Source organism: Thermobia domestica, chromosome 10 (assembly GCF_964235325.1).
Source record: "Thermobia domestica chromosome 10, izTheDome1.hap1.1, whole genome shotgun sequence".
Lineage (NCBI taxonomy): Eukaryota > Metazoa > Arthropoda > Insecta > Zygentoma > Lepismatidae > Thermobia > Thermobia domestica.
In genome coordinates this window covers 180229294-180236619 of record NC_137463.1, presented here as the reverse complement: position 1 = coordinate 180236619, position 7326 = coordinate 180229294, and positions in this window count along the sequence as shown.

Below are 7326 nucleotides of genomic sequence, written 5' to 3'. Positions count from 1 at the left end.
ACCTAATACTCCAAAACAGCCCGTTTCCAGCAAAATGGAAACTTACAAAAGTTTGTCCTATTCCTAAGAATAATGACAGTAAGAAAATTCAAAATTATAGGCAGGTTTCTATTCTAAGCTCGTTTGCAGAGATATTTGAAAGCAGAATATGTAGGCTCATTGAAAATCTCATTAAACCAGTAATATCGGATTATCAACATGGATTCGTTCCTGGCAGATCCATCGTAACAAACCTCACTGTCTTTACTGATCATCTAGTTTATACTTTGGAGAGTAATAATCAAATAGATGTAGTTTATACAGATATTGCGAAAGCGTTTGATAAGGTAAACCACACGTTGTTACTGAATAAACTTAAATTTCTCAACTTTTCTGATCAGTTAATTGTTCTTATAAAGTCATATTCGATGGACAGAAAACAGTATGTGGTTTATAAATCCTGTAGATCATTCGAATACATTCAATTTTCTGGAGTCCCACAAGAATCTAATTTAGGGCCTTTACTTTTTATAATATTAATGACCTTCGTAATTGTATTCAAACCTCACATAAACTACTCTGTGCAGATGATTTAAAATTATATAGAAGAATTATAATAGCACAGGACTGTATCAGTTTGCAGGAAGATCTAGACAGAGTAAATGAATGGTGCAAGCGCAATTTGTTAAATAGGGGCCGCGGTGGCTCAGAGGTAGAGCGTTCACCTCTGGTGCATAAGGTCCCTGGTTCGATCCCATCTCGCGCCAAGTGAACTTTGTGGTGGACAAACACCGTCTGCGTGGATTTTGTTTTTTTCCCGTTTCCTCTCACTTTCTTCATTTCACCATTTCATTCATTTCTCATCATCATCGTCTCCTTTTGATTAACCACCATAACCGTGGAATGTAAAACTCGAAGATTTTATTTCATTTCATTTTTTGCAATTTGTTAAACATAAATACAGATAAACGCAAAACTTTTGTTCTTCACTAAGAAACGGAATGTTAAATTTCAATATAAGATAGATGGTAAACAATTAAAGGGGGAACAAACTGTCAAAGATCTGGGTATAATATATGATAGCTAACTGTCGTTGGACATCATATAAATCAAATTGTGAATGACGAAAACAGGACTTATGGATTTATCTTGAGAATAGGAAGGAAATTTAATAAGTCGAATACTTTACTGAACTTATATTTTTCATTCGTTAGATCAAAATTAGAATATGCGTCTATTATATGGAACCCCCACACGAAGAAAGACTGTATTAGAATAGAGAGAGTTCAAAATAAATTTCTGCGGTTTCTGGTATACAAGAGAACAGGCATCTTCCCCAGATATGAAAATAGTACTTCTCTTAATGAAAATTTTAACACAATGTCTCTCAATCACAGAAGAGTGTTAAATGATATGATATTCTTGTACAAAATAGAAATTTAACAAATTAAATAGTAAGAATTTGGTATCTGCCTTTCATCTTAGGGTATTCAATGGAAACATACATATGAGCAATAGACATTTCTTTCATTGTAAAAAATCTCGAACAAATGCAATGAAACAGTCACCAACGTGAAGGATGGATGCAGTGTACAACAAATTGAGTAAACGTGGAAATGTTCTGGATATACACAGTATGAATCAGGATAGATTTCACAAATATAGTACAGCTATTCTATGTAACTCTGATATGAACATTGTAATTGGGTAGAATTATGTGTTGTGTTCTTCTTAAATAAATAAATAGAAAATACGAAAACTCGATTTAGGGGCCGTTCAGAAATTTTGTGGCCCTTGATTAAATTGGCCCAAAAGATCCAATATATTTCATTTTTACTTTTTTTAAGTAGAGAGTAACATTCTCCTGATAGTGTACCAGGAATATAGTCCAATTTATTCAACAGCTTTTTCTAAAAAGACAAGATGGAATGAAAGTGTGTTGAAATAAGGATTTTTTTTTTAAAGTGAAAAAGTATTGAACACGTGGTGTAATATAGTTGGAATAAACCCTGTGTTGCATCATCCCAATATTTATCTAATTACTTTTCACAGTTGAAGGCAGAAAGAAAGAAATTAGTTTAAAATAAAAACACAGAACGACTAAAGGACACTAGTGCAAGAATAAAGGAAAATAAAACGACTCTTGAGATAGTAAACTCAACTGACAATCAGATACCAGAGACGGTTAACTGACACCCATCTTTTATGTGCTCTTGAAATCCTAATCGGATGAGTGTATTATCGGTATGATCTCGACGGCCAATCCTAAGAACACCGCTATCATCATAAAAAAAATATGTTCGAATCACACTACATTAAAAGAAAACACCTAACGTTATATTTGGACTAAGGCAACTCCTCCAGAATTTTGGTTTAATTAGAAACATCATTCAAAAACTCAACCCTCTGACTTTAAATTGTATAGGCAATAAAATTTTTAAGATTTGAACTTAGGCTATAAGTTCAAGCAATCCCTCTGTAGATTAAAGAAGAAAGCAACTGAAGTGAAGTAAAGTGAAATATTTTAAATTGTGTAAAGCGTGTGCAAATACAAATCGTATTTAAATGAAACCTGCTCGTCAAGAAAAACGAAAAATATAGGCCAAGACAGGGAGCACGACACATGCCCAAAGGATAGCACAATACCTAACGGTCACAAGCGTAACAGATGTTGGGGAAGAGTCTAATTTCGTCCGAAAAGTTCGGCTCTGGCCTGAACCATTCCATCATTGCATCTTTCACATCGTCATCGCTATGAAACCTTACTCGTTGAGAAATTTTCCCAATGGCTCGAACAAGTGGAAGTCGCACGATGATAAGTGCGGGCTGTAGACTGGAAGCAGAACCTCTCATTGTAACATGAAGTTTGTCATGTGTTTCCGACCTTCCCGGAACATTCGTGGCCAGTTCTTTAGTTTTCTTCGATATACTCTTCTCCCCAAACTTACACTAATACTCCTGTGAATTTTACTGGGCTGACAAGAATAGAATCAGAGTCCGTTGATCAACGCGGGACGGTTTGCAATCGCTGCCATACCTTTTCTGTGCCACTTGTCAAATGACACGCATTAACAGCTGGTTTGATATGCATGCACGTCTATTATTAATAACTGTGTCACTTCACCAAAACACACACTTTCAGTGATGCTCAATAGAGTGCACAAGGTTGCACGAGCAGCCTTCAGTTCGACACACTTCGTAGTAGCGTCTTTGTTTTTATTTTGGTACCGCCAAGTTATGAGTTAGTGTGTGTGTAGCATTCACCAAAGTAGTTTAAAAAGGTGTTGCCTGTTTCATTATTTTTTTGTGGAAAAATGACTTAATAACTAACTAACTAACTCTATGGCCTATGGAACCCGGAGGTTCAGTGCCGCGTTCACAAAAGCTCTCCACTGACTTCTATCCTTAGCTAATTGCATCCAGTTTCTACTTTGTATTCCTATCTCTGCGAGATCCATCTTAATATTGTCCTCCCATCTGCGCCTTGGTCTTCCTAATGGTCGTTTTCCTATGGGTCTACCAGTCAAGACTTTGAAAGCGTTTCTACTTTCTTCCATTCTAGCTACATGATCTGCCCACCTAAGCCTCCTAGACTTGACTACCCTAACAATGTTTGGTAAACCGTATAAACTATGTAGTTCCTCGTTATGAAGCTTCCGCCATTCCCCATTCTCGTTCCTCTTGGGTCCGAATATTCTTCTCAGGATCCTGTTCTCAAATACTTTCAGTCTATGTTCTTCCCTCAGAGTAAGCGACCATGTTTCACAACCATACAGAACAACAGGCATGATTATCGTTTTATATATTTTAAGCTTCAAATTCCTCGACAGAATTCGCGACGACAAGAGATTTTGAACCGAATAGTAACACGAATTCCCTGCTTTTAGTCGACATTTAATTTCTTCGTGAATATGATTTTCGTCTGTTAATATTGATTCTAAATATTTGAAAGTATCCACTTTATCAAAAGCATTATTTAATATTTTAACGCCTCCACAATTTGCCGTATTACGGTCCCGACGCACTTCCATGTATTTAGTTTTCTCTGCATTTACTTCTAAACCCATGTCCCTGCAAGCGTTTAATAAGATCTCTGCATTTATTTCTACTGTTCTCCTATCATCCCCTATTAAATTTACATCATCAGCATATGCCATAACCTGGTGAATGCCGTTCAACTCTAGGCCCTGGTTGCTATCTTTGATTTTCCTTATGGCGTATTCCAGCACAAAGTTAAATAATAATGGCGACAACGCATCTCCTTGTTTCAGGCCATTTTCGACATGGAAGCTCGTGGACAAAAATTTTCCTACCCGGACTTTACTTTGGGATTCACTTAAACATATCTTAATTAATCTAATTAGCTTTCTCGATATTCCAAGTTCTGTAAGAACGTTGTATAATGTTTCTCTCCTAACCGAGTCATAAGCCTTTCTAAAATCAATAAATAGTTGATGCACCGGGGTATTGTATTCCCACTTCTTTTCGAGTATTTGGCGAATGGTAAATATTTGGTCGATAGTTGATCGATTTCGTCTAAATCCGCACTGATAATCCAATAATTTCATCTGCGTATGGGATCAATCTTGCTAACAGAATATTTGAAAGGATTTTATAGGATGTTGACAGAAGAGAAATGCCTCGATAATTATTACAGTCAGTTTTGTCGCCTTTCTTGTGAATTGGAACAATGATTGATTCTTTCCACTCTTGTGGCAATTCTTCCTTGTTCCAGATAAGGAGAATGAGTTTGTGTATCTTGTTCCACAATTTTTCGCCTCCAGCTAAAATTAACTCAGCCGGAATTTCATCTACAACCGGAGATTTGTGTTTCTTCAATTTATAGCGGCTTCCACTTCTATTCGATTAGGTTCTGGAATATACGTTCTGCGGTGTGTATCTCCTTTTCTCCACGCACATTAGTTTTTGGCTGCGTGTTCAGCAAATCGTCAAAGAAATCTTTCCATCTATTTAAGATGCTATCCGTATCGGTGAGAACTGTTCCGTCAGATTTCTTTAATATATAAGCACGAGGTTGATAGCCTTTCTTAAATTCGCTGATCCCCTTATACATGTCCCGAATATTTTTATTTTTACTATTATCTTCAAGTTCCTTAATTTTAGCTTTCAAAAAATCCAGTTTCTTTGTTCTAAAAGTTTTGGAAGTTTCCCGCCTGATATCTGCGAAATTTTGTGTAGTTGTTTCCATTCGGATTTTGTAGCCACTGTAATTTTGCCTGTTTTCTCTTCTCTGCTAGTTTAATGCATTCTTGGTCGAACCATGGTTTGTTCCTACGTATTTCCGCGTGTCCCAATTTTTCTTTTGCTGAACTTTTAATGCTATCTCTAATATCAATCCAAGTATCCTCAACACTAGTGCACTCCGAGTCTTCTAAAACCGAGAATCTATTCGAAACTTCAATCTGGTATTCCTCTCTTACCTGGCTCTCTTCTAATTTCTTTAAATTAAATCTCTCCGTTTTCGGACATTGAATATTACCTTTATTCAACGATAATCTCTCCCGTATTATCGCTACTACCAGGTAGTGATCAGTGTCACAATCAGCCCCTCTAAACGACCGGACGTCAATTATGCTAGATTGTCTTCTTCTATCTATTAAAACGTGATCAATTTGATTATGTGTTTTTCCGTCTGGTGATGTCCAAGTGTATTTATGAACGTCGCGATGTGGGAATTTTGTACTCTTCACGATTAGGTTTTTGGATGTTGAAAAGTTCACGAGTCTAACACCGTTGTCATTACTTTCCTTATGCAAACTTTCGTTCCCTATAATCGGTTTGAAAATATCCTCTCGTCCTACCTTCGCATTGAAATCCCCTAATAGAATCTTCATATGGTATCGCGGGAGTTGGTCAAATATCCGTTTCACTTCTTCGTAAAAACTATCTTTTATATCGTCACCCTTATCTTCAGTTGGAGCATGTACATTTAAAACAATAATATCACACCACCTTCCCTTAAGAGTAATAAAAGAAAGTCTGTCAGTAACAAATTCAACCCGTTTAATTGCTGGTAATATTCGTTTTTGAACGAAAAACCCTGTTCCTAACTGGTGATTTTTATTTCCTTCCCCGTAAAAGAACGTAAAATTTCCGGAATTCTCAGATCCATTTCCTTCCCACCTAACTTCCTGAACTCCTACTAAGTCCATCCTGTATTTCTCTAACTCACTCGTTACAGATTTTAACGCGCCTGCCCTATAAAGACTTCTAATATTCCATGTTCCAAATCTCATGTCCATTTTCTTTTGCTGATGTCGTGCCAAGTTATCAGTCCTTGTCCGAGGCTTTTGTGCATGTTTCTGAACAGGTACCTTTTTTTACAGGATGAGGGTGTTAGCCTTACCCAAACCCCCAAGCTGGAGGACCACTCCTAGTCGTCTGTCCGCGACTGCTTATTCAGTATATTCGCAGCTAACCTCTATATCTAGAGGCCTTCTCCTCGATCCGCAACCTGAGGACGCGCCATGCCGTAACATGCAAAAACATGTGTGAACACAAGTCATTTAATGGCTGGCCATTAAAGACAACATGATTGGTTGCTAAAATCATCCGATTAGGATTCCCAATGCACATAAAAGGTGAGTGTTAGTTAAGATTAACCGAATGTGCCAGATTATGTTAAAGATACCAGGAAAATTTCGTTAGCTCTTGGACTTATAAATTCTGCGCATATCGACCATTTTCCCGATACGGAAGTTTTATTTGTTAATTTATTTTTATTGAAAAATTACATATAACATTAATAAAAGAGGATTAGAAGAGATTTTCAAACATCAATGTGAGGTGATACGATTCATTCGTATACAAAACCATGTATAGGAAAAGACAATATCACCCAATACTAACTGACTCTATGGCTTAAGGAACCCGAATGTTCATTGTTGAAGGAAAACTTCTACATCGAATTCTATCTTCGTCAAGCCAGTCCACTCTGAATTGAGCTGCTGCTTCTAAACCTTCCCCCCCCCCTCCCCAGTTAGGTGGGTCAACTTTTCGGATTGCTGTCCTCCAACTGTTTCTATCTTCTGTCGTACCCATTGTGACACCACACTGCAACGTATCGTTTTTCACACACTCTCTCCACTTTGGTCGAAGATCCCATTAAAAGTTAAACAAACACGGAAGAAGATTAAAGATTTAAATAGAAAAATGTAATCATTTGCTCCTTCTAGGCCTTTTATTTATAATTAACTGCGAAGTTTTGTTCAAATCTTCACTGCTGTGATTCATATTTCAAGTTTGTGCACAAGTTGTCCAACTAATTTTAATACCAATCTGGAAATTGAACTCATAAGTCAAAAACTAAAACCAGATACACAGATT